Source organism: Lonchura striata, chromosome 3 (genome assembly GCF_050655825.1).
Source record: "Lonchura striata isolate lonStrDom1 chromosome 3, ASM5065582v1, whole genome shotgun sequence".
In the NCBI taxonomy this organism is placed as follows: domain Eukaryota; kingdom Metazoa; phylum Chordata; class Aves; order Passeriformes; family Estrildidae; genus Lonchura; species Lonchura striata.
This window is the reverse complement of record NC_140705.1, coordinates 69,219,238-69,233,770: the sequence shown is the minus strand read 5'-3', so window position 1 is coordinate 69,233,770 and position 14,533 is coordinate 69,219,238. Positions and strand designations below refer to the sequence as shown.

The 14,533-nt window shown below is 46.7% G+C and overlaps 1 protein-coding gene across 5 annotated transcripts in view; it reads right to left on the bottom strand.

Moving 5' to 3' along the window:
• TOMM20 (translocase of outer mitochondrial membrane 20) overlaps positions 1 to 14,533 on the bottom strand; it is a 174,461-nt gene that overhangs the window by 59,889 nt on the left and 100,039 nt on the right. For 4 of the 5 annotated variants that reach the window (XR_014954292.1, XR_014954293.1, XR_014954294.1 and 1 more), the window contains one exon: positions 582 to 14,533. This exon is cut by the window's right edge. The exons of the other annotated variant lie outside the window; for it this stretch is intronic. The gene's annotated coding sequence lies outside the window, so the exon portion shown is untranslated. Of the gene's footprint in view, positions 1 to 581 lie in introns of those variants that run through there. 5 annotated transcript variants of the gene reach the window in all.

Below are 14,533 nucleotides of genomic sequence, written 5' to 3'. Positions count from 1 at the left end.
TAATCAAAACAGGGATCCTGACTCAAAGGTTGCCAAAGCCTGGGTGAGGTGAATTTGGGTTTTTCTCTAGCACTAGCTGTACCCAACACTGCCATGGACAGGGCTCAGCCAGGCAGGAGGGGAACCCCAAACCACAGCCCAGCGGGAGGGGGGCAGGGCAGCAGCTCTAGGTTAGTGTGACACAGGGACCCTTGAGAGGAGGTGGTGGCAGAGGAAAGGTGTTTGTGGCAGCAGAGGCAGGAGGGGATGCCAAGGAAGGAGTGGGTACAGTGTGCTGTAGCTGCACGCTCCGGCAGGCCGGCTCCCCGCGGTCAGTCCAGCGGCGCTGCCGGACCCTGGCCCACGGCGGGACTGCAGCGCCCGCACGGGCCAGGGGATGTGCGGCAGGGCACCGGGCAGCCAGAGCAGGGAAGGCATGCCTGAAAATCTCAGCATCAGAGCACTGAGTCAGTACCACTCCCTTCCCAAAATCCTTGCTTAGGAAGCTGTTATCAGGGCTGCAAAAACAAAAGGCATGAGATGAGATGAGATGAGATGAGATGAGATGAGAAGGAGGCCCAGGAAAAAATAAGTTACAGCTATAGAGTGTGACTATCATAAACAGCTAATTTAAAGAGCTTAACACAAGTCTTCTTGTGGGCATCATAATGGCATGCTGGCTGCATCCATTATGTATGGAAACAGAAATGTGCTGATTCAGCTGTGAGGGCTTTTGAAGTGATGGCAGCTGAATTTGCACTGAGCCTTCGTCTGTCAATTCATCCTTTTAACTGTTTTTAACAAGCTGATGCTTCTTCAGCCTGACAAATGGTTTCTAAGACATCCCTTCTCTTTCAGCTGTTTGTCATTCACTCATGTTTCTTCAGGTACAGACCTTTTCTTTTCTGTCACAGCAGAGCATTTCCTCTTCCTCTTCAGCCCATCTGGCTGTGCAGCATCATACTGCAGAAACTCTTATGCAGTGCCAGAAGAAAAGAAAACAGCTGGGGAAAGGTTACCATGTCACATGCCCTCCTCCACAGATGCTATAAACTGGTATGTTCAGATCTCAGTATCCGGGGTAATGAGGGCAAAGAAAGAAAAGCAAAACTGATAATACAAAATATATGTAAATAAGGCCCCAGGAACGTAATACTTTTACCTTTAGAAAAAAAAAAAAAGTTTAAGATGCAGCATGAGGTTATAAATAAAGAGAAAAAAACATTGTACATTATACTTTATAATGGCTCTGAAGGAGATCTGCATTTTTTAAACATGGCACATCTAATCTGCAGCTCAGAGAATGCACCCACAGATAATCGAGAGTTGACTGTAAAAAATCTTTTTTTGAATGACAGCTTGAAAAGTTCATGCACATTTCTCATGACAAATCCCCTAATTATCATTTCCATCAATAGACTGTTAACATATATTCCGGGCACTACAGGCAGCAGAAAAAACCCAAGTGGGAAGCACCTGAGATTTATCGTTCAGATTATAAAGAGCCCAAATTTCAAGCAGAGTTGGAAAAGGCCAGCAAGTTAGCTTGGACGAGGATGGAATTTCTACATACACACCAAGACTGCCTAATGGTGTCAGTGTTACATGTCATGATAACAGAGTTTGTGGAAGTGGCCCTTAAGCTTCATGGCTTAAAATGAGCTCTAATTAGCAACAGGCAGGGAAGGGGAGAGCCAGTAGGGCAGAGCCTTTCTGGGGTGCTCACACTCTCCCCACAGCTCACCAACTGGCATGGAAGAAAAAACCTGCCTCAAGCTCTCCCTGTCAGTGCCTGTATGCTTTATAAGATGTGTGAACATAGCCATAAAAAAAACCTGAAGTGCATTTTTCACCACTACCCCCTCAATGAGGAGCCCACCCAATGTGTTGTGCATAGGCAATGATGCTGGCAACTTCTCTTCAGAGGTGGAGCTTTACAAGTGGACAGTTTGGATTTCAGGAGCACATGGCCTAGCCAGCCACTAAGACAGAACCAGTAGCAAAATTTAAATCCAGACCTGTCAAAGTCTTCAAGACCTGACAAAGTCTTCAAGCACATCTGTATTTAAGCTTGTGTTGCAATATGGGGTTTGGCTTTGCCCATCATGAAAATAATTACCTGTAGCACAGTGTTTTCACAGCCTGAGCATGGCGTTTTCCCGCCACACTGAGTTATGGAGACCACTGACCACTTTCAGTAGTCCATGTGTTACTACTGTACAGGCAGGGTGGTTTCTGCAGGCTGAACAATCATCTAGAAGGCAGTAACACAGCAGAGGAATGTCTTAGTAAGGTTCTGAGGGCTTCACAGAAGTTTATTTCATGCAGAATGAATGACGGTTCCTCAGTCTGGTCCAACCTCACAGGCCACAGGACACAGAAAAGCAAATGATGATTTTGAAGCAAAATATTTATCTAGCAGAGTAGGGTAAAGTGCAGCAAACCTTATTAAATCCAATACTAAACTCCATATGCAGCTCTCATCTAAGGTCTGGAAAGACCTTTGGCTTTCTCGTGACAGAGAAAGTCCTAAAGTAGAGGGATCATCTAACCAAGTTCCAGTGTGATTTTGTCACTGGCAACCACTGGGTCGAAAGGAACAGGCTGCTTCTCACAGTGACCTGTTTACTTTTTCTATTCATGGCTGTGCCTTTCTCTTTTAGGAGATTAGTTTGCTTTTGCCAGATGGAGTCAAAGTCACCACTGTGAATCCAGTTTTTTTTCCTTGTTTCTTGGAAAGCACCAGTCAGTACCATGTCAAGAAAAACAAACAAAGAGGTTTGCTTAGGATCTATTTAAAGCAAAGCATCAGTGGTAGCTTCAATACAACCCCAAGGCCAGCACTGGTGTTTGTGACAAAACTGAGGCTGCTGCACTTGATCAGGGTTGGATAATTGCAAAGCTGTTGCAGACCCCATCTCCCACCCAAAGAGGTCAGAGCCAGGCACAATGCAAGCAAGAGAGCTCCTCTCCAGCATCTCCACTATCCCACACTGGCCATGTAGGAAAAGTCACAGACCTCAGCCACTGCAAACTGACATAAGGTCCTGAAATGTAGCAGACATGCTTAGTGATTTGAGAGAAGGATCTGAATTTTCTGGCCCTGCCAGCAGACCTTGAGTTGTGGAAGATTGCTCTGACCCAGGAGAAAGTCTGTGCCTACCAGGGGGGTGACATGGCAGCATGCTTGCCACCATTGAACCAAGAATTCGAAACTGTCTGGAGAGGGAGTGGTGGAGCAGACCAAGGGCTGCAGAAGGTCTCATCCCAACAAGGTGTTTACTGCTGGAAAGTGCAGGCATGAGCACTCCACGCTGCTGGTGTAGATGGGAATCCTATACCACACACACACTGAGTCCAGGGAAAGGGCTAATAACACATCCCCACCTCACCAGAGCATCACAAGGCTAATTTCATTAGCGTCTATAAAACACTCTGACGCTGTCCGTATGCAGCTCAAAGTGTTATTAAACAGCTACACAGAGCAGAGCCAACAGTGCTTAGCTTTTGTTTATGTAAGGTATTCTGCTGATACTATACCCCTGGGAAATAGTAATAGCTATGGTTACAATAGAGGATTTAGTACCACCTCAACTTGCTGCAGCAGTACTGACTGGACCTCTAAAAGCAATCTCAGAAATGTCTGGTCCACAGGGAATCTTACTTGTCCCACTTACAAGCATGCCAGTGCTTGCCTTTTCCTTCTGCGGTTCATTTCTGTAAAAGACACATTCATAACTCCGAGCTCCTTACCAATGAACCTAATCCAGCAAGTATCCAAGACATTCAGGAAAAGAGACTTTCATAGCATTGGAATTTTTCCATGCCAGCACTTTTTCACCCTTAGATAAATGGCTTTTACTTACAAGGCTAAAGGCTCTATTCTTTTCAAAATACTTCTCAGCTTCAAAGCAGCAATGGAAATTGGCTGTGTACCTGGCCAGCTGATCCAGCCTGGAGTCAACCAAACAGCAAGAGGCGTCTGTCTTCCCTGCAGCACCAAGCAGTGCCGTGCAGTGGACAAGCAGGCTGGAGGGCTGATGTAAGTAGGCTAGCACTTTATTAATCAGAAGGTATTTAGGCAGGGCCGGTCAGCACAGCATGCTGAATTTCCAAACTGGGGGCTGGTGCCTAGGATGCACCTGCTGTGTTGGATGCCAGGTCTCTAAAAAGCCTTCTCTGGAAATATTTCTTCACATACTCAACTGCTGCACAGGGGCAAAGCCTCCCTGAGCCCTACCATCTATCCAGTTCACTGGAGCAGGCACTGAAGGACAGAACTCTGCAGCAACTTGGGAACAGGCCAGACCTGAAAACTACACCAAACCCCCTCTATTCACAGATTCCCTCACATGTGAGTGAGCTCTTCTGCAGATACTGGATGGAAGTGGATTTTATTTTTATCATATGAGTGAACAAAGGCTCCAGCTGATGAGACATGTTTGTCTTTCTCATGAGACAAGTGTAGCAAACACCTTGCTGAAAGCAGTCTTGACCAAATTGCTCCTGGCCTTGGACAGCAGAGAAAAGTACAGAGAAGGAGGAAGGGGGGAGGAAGGACACTGCTGGGGGAGCTGGGCACTGTACACAGAAAACCTCATGTTTGCATGCACAGCAGTTTGTCTGAAGTCCAGCCAAGAGCAGCTCCCACTTCTCTGCAGGGCTTGCTGGGGGGGATGCCAACACCCGGCCAGAGATATCTAGAAATTCCCAGGAGATCTGTGCTTTCCTCCAAAACCCTTCCCTTGACAGCTCCCTGATGCTGGCACCACCCATTTCTCCCCACCTTGCTCTCTGTCCCCAGCACCACCCATTTTCCCCCACCTTGCTCCTGGCTCCTGGCTATTCAGCAGTGACTCCATCTGCAGGAGGTTGCACAATTCTTGGCCACATGCAGCTTGACCCGAGCAGGGGCTGTTGCTCTCACTTTCAAGAGCCACAGCCATAAAAAGAGATGGAATTTGCTGGCCAAGGAGAAGCCAGGGCAAGCTGATGCAGTGCAGGCTCCCGAGGTCAGTGGCTGCAGCTCCATGCCGGGGGAGGACATGCAATGCCTAATGTGGAAATGTTTGTGTTTGGAGCAATATATAGTTACATTTGGCCCCTAGCAGCTGCAGAGGCTGTTTACTGTAGCACACAGACCTCAGCCTATTAGCTGAAGGCCTGACAGTGACCAGATGTGGAGAAGAGCGACCGCGGAGCCTGCAGCCGTATTTATCTCTTTGCCAAGATCCCAACAATATCTTGCCTAATAAGTCTGGCACAGAAATAATCATTTAGAGAGCTAAAAAACACAACATCCACAACCCATCTTTACAGCCAGAAGGGGATTTTTGTGAGGCTTACAGTCTAATCTTTCACCGTCCCAAGTGCTTCCCTCCTACTTCACAAACAGCGGGTGATTTATTTCCCAAATGGCTGGACTCAAGCCTCCTCCACGTAATCACTCAACAGGGAGGCCGCACCTCTGCAGCCAAACTTGGCCACTTGCAGCAGCTGCACAAGGAGGCAGAAAGGTGCAGAAGCCACCAGCCCCACCTGAGATGCCAACAGGCTCCTCTGGCAGGGGAGATGCCAAGGTCTGCAGGGCCTTTTCCCCAGCCCCACGTTGCCGATTCCCAGCGGAGAGCTGGTCCGTGGGGCAGGCAGCCCTGGCCCTGCCGCTGACCCGCAGAGCGTGCGCCTGGTGCCGCGGGAAGGACAGGCTGTACCGTCACCCTGTGTGTCCCAGCAACACCCAGCACCGCAGATTAGCCTTAATTGTCTACATTAAAAACAAAACAAAGCAAAGTAACTCTTTAGGTGCTTTCTGAAGACCCAGAGAACTGTGTCTTTGCTGGCAGAAAAACTGGATGTCGGATCAACATCAACACTGAGAAACATAAGTTGCGCTCTGCTGATTCACACAGTTTATGACCTTGGCTGGCAGATAAGGCCATGTAGTATGATTTTGTGTGCTTTGCAGGCTGCAGGTACCAGGTGTCGGTGAAGGTCAGAGTTGAGGAAAGGGCTCTCCCACAGTCAGGAGAAAGTTAGAGAACGATTTTTATGCAACATAAGCTTGTAGATGATTAACAATTTTCTTTCAGTTAACCGAGAAGTTAATAGTTATTCAAAGCACTGCATTGTAATGGGAGTGGAGATGGGGAAATGTACTACATTAACCTTTAATCTTGGACTGTGCAATAAAAATTAAAATGGAATATGGCACATAAGTATGATTAATTCTGCTTGCAAAAGTAGAGGGTGTCAGTGTACGGTTTGTGCAGAAGTGTTTCCTTCTAACAGCAGGGTGCCTTGATGCAGGTGAGGATGTGCAGCAGAAAGACTACACTCAGTGTTCAGTCCTGTGTTTTCTGCTTTTTGTCAAGCTCAGAATCCATTTTATTTCAACTTCCATCTTATTAACTCTGCATCTCTCAAAAATATCTAAATGTTAGGAAGTAGATGGACTGGTTTTTTTGGGGGGTTTTGGTTTTGGTTTTTTTCTTTTGTTTTGTTTTGTTTTGTTTTTTATTGTTTTTTGTTTTGGTTGGTTTTTTTGTTGTTGTTGTTGTTTTGTTTTGTTTTGTTTTGTTTTGTTTAGTTTTGATGGGAGAAGGAAGAAAGAAGGACAGAACTTGGCAATTTGAAACTGTGGAAGGCTATCATCAGTGAAATGTCTGCTAGCCTGCTCCCACTGCAGTGGACAGCACCAGGGAAAAGGATGGAGGATTTCCCAAAAGCAATTTCTTTCTTGCCCTACCCTGTCTACCACTCTAATGGGCAGCCATGGGTTGAGCTTGGCACTAAAGACAGCCAGGGAGTTATTCTGCCCAGGGCTCACTAGTGCCTCCCAGCCTATCACAGAGTCACTTTTCCTGGGCACTGCAGTCCTGCTGATGCTCATGGGACCATTGACACATGCACAGAGACTTCCTGAAGTCAATGACATTGAGTTTATTTTCTGTTTGCAAGCTCAGTGACAGCCCTCTGGAGAGAAAGAGAAGCATGGGAGACAGGCCCAAGAGGCAAACTGTGCTCATGGTATTCCCCAGCTTAGCCATGTTTGGCTCTGGGTTTGGTTGGTTTTTCGAAAGTGTTGCAAAATCTGGGTCTGGATTTGTCTTTCCCCTTTTGTTCTTACTACTCTCCCAAGCATGCCAAAAGTCCCTTGCCTGATGTCATCAATGGGTTTGACCTGGGCCAGTATGAGGACTGAGGGACTGGGTTTAGGAGGCTGAATCAGAAATGTTTTCAAGGCAAATTCCTCCCACAATTCAGACACACCTGAGTGAGCCTGCCCACTTGCTTTCCTGAGGAGCTGACACTTCCTTGTACCAGCCAGAAGTGGAAGTGTTAAGCTAGAGTAAGTGGCTGGTTGCTTTTATGAGTATTTTCTCAGCTATGGGTGTTTCTGTGAATCACACTAAATCTCCAGCTGTGTATAAGTCAACATGCATTTCCCAGCACTTTCTGCATTCATTCAACAGCCATGCCAATATAAGATGTGCATTAAGAGAGAAATCAGCCAGCACACGAGAAGGCACTGGAAGCAGCTCTGCAGGCTGAAGTGCACTGATTTCCCTGACAGCCAAGAGGAATGACCCCACACACAAGCACACCCTGTGAGGACACAGTTTACCCCTGCTCCCAACTATCTGCAGCAAGTCAAGCCTCTCAAGAACAGGCATGGTAGCCAGAGAGCAGGGAGAAGAGGTAGCTATTCCCCTTATCAAACCAACATGCATGGCATGCACACACCTGCCAGGTCACAGATGAAGGGGAATCTAAATATCTCCATGGTGTGCCTGCAGATCCCCACACCACACTCTGCCTGCCTTTTGTGCAGGGGACCTCCATGGGGAGGATGCAGGGATCCAGGCTTCACCCTGCTCTCCCTCTGCCCAGGGGTTGTTTACTCCCTTCTTCCTCCACAGTCAGTGCTCAGCAGTTTCAAGAGAGTGTCTGTTCTCATGCCTCCCTTCCTGACAGCAAGCTGTGTTTTGGTTTCACCAAGCCCCAGTGGAGCTGAGTCCCTGTGACCACAGCAGGATAGGCAGCTCTCAGCTGAGCTCACAGGGTGCACAGGAGCGTGTGGTGCTTGCAGGCAGCAAAACGAGGCCTTCTCCTTCCACAGCCCATGCCCAGCAGCTCTGATGGACATTTCCTTGAGACCTCTCAGTCCCAGCCATCCTGCTGAGGCCCAGGGTGGATCAGCAGATGGCAGGCAGGGTGGGCAGGAGGGCACACCTCATTTAAGAAGCAAGGCAGGTCACACAAAGCCTGTGTCAGCCCAGGCTGAGAAAACTCCACACATTCAGTGTATTTGTCTTAGAGAAATAGGGTTAAGAAAGAATGAAGTCATAAACATAAGGATGTACATAATGGCATATCTATAATGGCTCTGTAATTGCGGGCTTTTGTGCACAGTTAATCTACAACCTGGTTAACCTGCCTCAAGGTAATCGAGAGACAGTGACAACTGTGTGCCATCCTCCCACCTCCACACAAGCCACTGCCTCCAAACATTGCACAGAAAGTTATAAAGATAGAGTTACCTGCTGGTAACTCATCCTGAGGCAAGTAGAATGAGGCCTTTTATATTTGCCGGGGCCAAGGTGCATCATGATACCAGAAGCTGCATCACTGCTGGGTAATGCTGAGCCAACAATGCCCCACAGAGCCACACAGCGCAGGACACAGCACCCAGGGAGAAGGAGACCTTGTGCTATCACTTAGGCCAACTGTGGGACTAAATTTTGGCAGGGCCTTTTTACAAAATGCTCCTATGTGAAATTTGTTTCCAGTGAGAACCAAACATCTGGGAGAATATACATTCCAGAGCAGACTGGGAATAGGAGCAGCCCTAGAGCAGCTGACTCTCATCTGACTGATGACAGAACCAAAGGTCTGAGTTGTGTTCCTGGAGAAAAAACAAACATCGCATTTGCTCTGCATATGTGTAGAAAGCACCTGGACATGGTATTTGGAGGGAGGACATTTAGGAACATTCCACAGCCAGAGGAAAAGACAACAAAGTGTTGCAGTTCCAAAAGCTAGTCTGTTGCAAATTACTGCAAAGTCACACTTAGATTCAGGCCTTAACTCCAAGCTGGACCAGTAACTATTTAGTAATTGCATAGTCATGCCTCATTTACGTTTCTCCTCAACCTTCATTTACTGTCAAAAGTCTCAGAAGGAGCTGTACATTTTTTGGAAAGGAAGGTACAGCAGCAATAACAACACACTGTGAACAAGGTGAGCTGTCTGTGAAGTCCATTCAGGCTTCTCTTCAGACCCAGGGATCCTATGGGGCAGAGCTGAGTGCCCACTCAGACACACTCTGGCCACTGTCATCATCTACCTGTGGGCACTTGGAATTCATTTTGCCATGTCATGGGAAGCAGCTGCCTCTGTGCAGGTCTCTCCTCAAGACTCCCCACATCAAATTTCTCTTTCCTGCACCCTCTAATAGTGCAGCTTTGCATCATGAGTCATGGATCCATCCTCTCCAGTCTCCTGCTGTGCCCACATAGATGGGCGTGCATACTAAAGCCCTGGGAGCCCCTACAGCAAGAAAAACAGCAGGGCTGAGAAGTCAAGGGCATCCACACAACCATATCTCCCTGCAGCGACACTGACAGAACTCCCCTGCACCCAGTAAGGCCTCCACAGGGTGCTTGCTGCACCTGCTCTGTGGACAGACTTATCAGCCTCCAAGGCTGTGAAACTGGTAATCTATAAAAAGTATGAGTCACTGCAAAAAAATCTCATATCCTTCTCTAGTTCAAAGTCTTTCCTAGAACTGCACCGACTGTAAGGCCTTGAAGACAAAATTGTTTACTGAAATTAAAAATTCCCTGTTCTGGTCTTTTGCAGCGCTTCTTGAAATATCAGTATTTTGCTGGGTGTCTCACATCTAAAAAGTTTCTCAGCAGAAAAGGGACACTAACAACAGAGGAAATGGGAAAAGGGGAGCTGTGACAGCTGAAAAGTTCATCTATTATAACACAAAGTGCATTCTTGGCTTTTGGAAAAACAACTTCTACTCTATGTGGATAAACAGACAACAGAAAAAAGGGCAGGGGAAGACAGATGCTGTGTATGCTTTCAGTCCACTGAGGGTAAAAAAGCAATGCCAGCATCATCTGAGCCTGAAACAGTGACTGAAGAGAAATACGACGCTTGTAACATCTTAAAAAGAGGACATTTTTGCTTCCATAGCCCAAGGAGATCTCCATCTTCCTGGCAGAGGAGTGCACAAAGCCAGTTTGTCAGCCCTAGATGCAAAAAGTTACCAGTAATGAGCCCAGAACACAGGTCACAGCCTGCCTCGGCTGTGGGCAGCAAAGGTGTTGGGCATAAGCAGACCCCTGAGGGGCAGCTGCTTGGAGCTGGATGCCAACAAAAGCATCTGAGCCCTGCAGGCTCATGGGCTGGTTAGGGGAGAGAGGGCAGAGCTGAGGATGGGTTGCCATGGGCTCCTGCTGCCTGGGAACTGAGCACTGCTGGTGGTCTTGGACGTATAACATTGATGTTGGAGAAATTATTGCCAGGTCAGAGCTTTGTGTGGCTGTCACATGCATAACAAGCAAGTTGTATCTGCAGTAACCTGTTTCATCAATTACTGCTTTACTGGAAAGTCAATAAAAATTGACAATACCCCATGGGGTTTTTGTTGTTTGGTCACATATACCTGAAACATTTATTTCCCTGGGAAAAGAAAGATAAAGTCAAGAACCTTATTCTCTACATGTAAGTGAAAAAGGTTATTAAGACAAGCTTTTGTCAGGCAGGACACCCACTCAGCTAGCACTGTGCTTGACGAGATCCTTGGAGGCCCTGCTATGCGGGGTGTACCAAAGGGAGAGGAGGATGCTTAATGCATGCATCTTCATTGCTGCCTCTCTTGGGAGAGGCGCTGAATTCTCCTCCTCTTTCTCCCTGGGCTTATCTGTTGATGGATTACACCAAAAAAGCCGTATCATAAAGCTCCATTAGAATGCCAGTGCATGCAGCAAGGGCCACTGAAATATTCCCAAAGCCACAGACAAAGCTGACAATCTGCAATATTTTAGCATAAGCTGTGACCCAGTATACAGCAAAACAGACGAATGGCACTTCCCCTAGGGCAGGAATCGCTTCTGAAGCTGCTGACAACTCACTGTTTATCTCATTTCAGTCCCATTCTTAATCACTGTTTGAGATGAAACTTTTTCTAACCCAGATTCCAGCTTGAAGATCTCCAGAAGAAAGACCCTTGACCTGTCTCCTGGTAGCCTTCTCAGCTGCTGGCGAAGCTGTCTGGCAGATGCTGCAGTGCTGCTCTGCGCTTACCGGGCAGGAGGGGCGATGGGGCTGAGCCCTGCTCTGCTCCCACTGCCCCATGTGGAGCCTCCCGCGGGGCCGGAGCACAGCCTCCAGCCAGGAAAGGAGCTCACCGCAGCACTGGCAGCTCGGGGCCGGCCAGCTGCTTCAGCTTCATCAAAGTTCACCTCTGTTTGCTCCTGTTGTTATCTCCAGAGCAGGAACAAAACAGCAACCATTTAGTCAGTTTTGGTATTGCACAACTGAAAGAGAATAGGAAAGCACCCCCAGGAACTGAGCCAAGTCAATAATGGAGACAGATTAAGCAACACATACACCTGGCTGTCAGAAGCGTAAGATACTCTCTCTTTAGTAATTACAGAGCAATTATGAAGTTAACAGCAATTCCAATAAGGACATGTATTTCACAATGCAATTTTGTTCACAATCCATCAGGATCAGTCACACCAAGGAGATACAACTCTAAAAGCAAACTGTCCTCATCCCTGCAGGCATAGTCCTTTAAATGCCAATCCTTGGTGGGGTGGGATCTTGCACTAAGTAGCGATTAAATTATTAGTTATTAACAGGACGTAATTGAAACTCTACTTCAATATGACTTTTTAAAAAATCCCACTTTTAAGACAGGTAATAGAAACAAAGATGAGGTGCAAAGTTTGTGTACTGAGTTTATGCAAGCTCAGTTAACTGGTATTATAATTCTGAAAAACCATAAACAAATTAAAGCTGGGTTTCAATACATCTGAAGTCATCAGTCTGTTCTGCATGGTCTGGATGAAAATCTTAGATTTTGTGACTGTTTATAGTGGTAAAATCACAATGATCTCAGTTTATTTTATCCATCCAAAGAGCAAACAGGGAACAGAAACTGTTCTAAGGTTGAGAACAGATCCATGCCTGATTTTGAGATACCAAATCAAACTCAGATCTGCTGAAGTTCACAAAGTCTGGCTTGCACTGAAATCCAGCGTTGCTTCGAAGTACTGAGCTGTGCCATTTTGTGCCTGTTCTAAGAGAAAAAACAGCCTACCTTGTGCTGCATGGCACACGAGGTGGAGGTCACCTGTGGTGGCACTGCACTGCCATGGCTTGCAGCCAGGAGGAACGCTGCACCATCACCATTTGCTAACAAGGACTAGGAATTACTGAGCAAGTGACCGAGGTTGGCTGATTCAGCAGGCAGCCTGGCCGGAGGCTGGACCTGCTGCCTGGGCACACGTGGCAGCAGTGCCCACGGGATGTCCCTCGGTGCCACTGAACTGCATTTCTGGGCGCTGCAGATTCCTGTGCAGGCTAAGACCCGTCCAACAGCCAAACACCCATCCGGTCAGCAGTGTGACATCTGGGTATTGTCTGCTTCCCCCACCTTGCTCTGCCTTTGCAGTACATTGCAGACAAGCCCATCAGCACGAGCACAAAAGAAAGGGTGGCCCAGGCTACAAAACTATGAACATGAAGTATGGACAACCACAAGAGGAAGTGAGCACAGAGAACATGAATGTCATTGGAGGAGGAAATGTTACTAATGTGTGCACGAAACTCACTAATACTGTTCTCTAAGGGACTTTCTGGGCAACAGCAGCCAGCCAGGAAGTCTTCCATCAAGACTTGCATTAATCTCCTCACTGTCTCTTTCTCATGTCTCCTTTCAGGCTTTATTTCATTCAAGTAGTGAAACCTGTTGTGGTTTACTTTGATAAAGGTAGAGCCAGTCACTCAGTGTGTTCAGGCATTGGGGATGTTTTACTATCTCTAGCTGCATCGCCAGTAGGGCTGAAAAGGTGCTATTGTGGTTTGACAGCTAAGGGAATAGGCGATTCTATCAAGAGGTATCCAAATATCTAAGTGCTCCAGAAGATTAAATAATTAATTATCAGAACTCCTGGTAGAAGTATAGCCAAGCATTAAACCTGTTCTCCAGACAACAAGAATATTTTTGCAACGAGTCATTGTTACAAGAGCCACCTAAAGTTTGCTCTGAGCTATTGAACCAAAGCACAGACATTGGGAAAGCCAAAGATTTACATGTCCCAGGCAGAATGTTTACCATCACTACAACTAATGCCCTCTAACAAACTGTTAGAGACAAGGACTTGAGCTCCTGGAAGACATGTAAAAGGGAGTTGCAATTTTAATACATAGAATTCAGCAGCATTTGGAAGGTTCAGAGGGGAAACAAGGCGGTCATGGAAAACTCTTACACTTCTATCCTCTTCTCCTCTTCATCCCCTTTGATCACTATGCATCATTAAGGACTTTTTTACTTCAAATAATTTGTGGGATGAGTTTTTAGCAACTAGAGCTAAAGTAATGGTTTTAAATACACATATGCACATCTATGGATACATGCACACACACACACAGAATTGCATCGCTATTCTCCATAAACTTAGCAAAGGCTACGATACCTCAGATATAACATCTCAGTGCCTTTCCCTCTAGTCTCCTGTTATGTCATCTTTTTACTTATGCTTTATCTATGTTTAGATCGTATCTCTGGGGTAAAGACTACATCCTTTATACATTTCTCTGATGTGCTTTTGAGATGAGAGACACTGAGCTGAAATAACTCAAGTCTCTCCATGAAAAGCATGCTACATTTTTGTGTTTTATGGTGGGTTCCTGGCAGCGAGAAGCTTTAAAAGCAAAGAACTAGAAGGACAAGCCATAGATCACCTTTAAATGGCTACATTTCAGCACACTGCACTTGCTATGCTGTTGCCTTAGAAGGAGCTGCATGGCACAGAACAGACACAAGCAGAGTAATGCAGTGGAGAGCTCAGCATTCAGATCATCCCTAAACCCATCTTCGGAAGCAAATGTCCCCTGCTGCTGATGTGTGGGTACAGCTCTCCACCAAATTCCTGCAGGCCAAGAGGCTGGGCACAGAGCAGCTGCACAGCTCTGGTGGGAGCAGAGGCCACCAGACTGACAGCCCTGCACACAATGTTTTATTCTCATTCCCTGCTACTGCGTTTATTTCCCTAGTGGCTCCCTTTCTTCTGGGAGTTTTCTTTTGCAAGCTTAAAGTTAGCCTTTTCCTCTTGCCTCAGCCTAGATCCACTAGCATTACCTTTTTCTTAAAAAAAAAAAAAAACCAAAAAAAAACCAATCAGCTTGCCTTGTGTATTGCCTTTCTTACAGCCAACTTAACAAAACCAGGTGCAGCTGCCCTGATGTTGTCTTCACACAATCTGGGAGAGCCCTGCCAGTGCTATCTGCCCAGGCTTACAGAAATCCATCC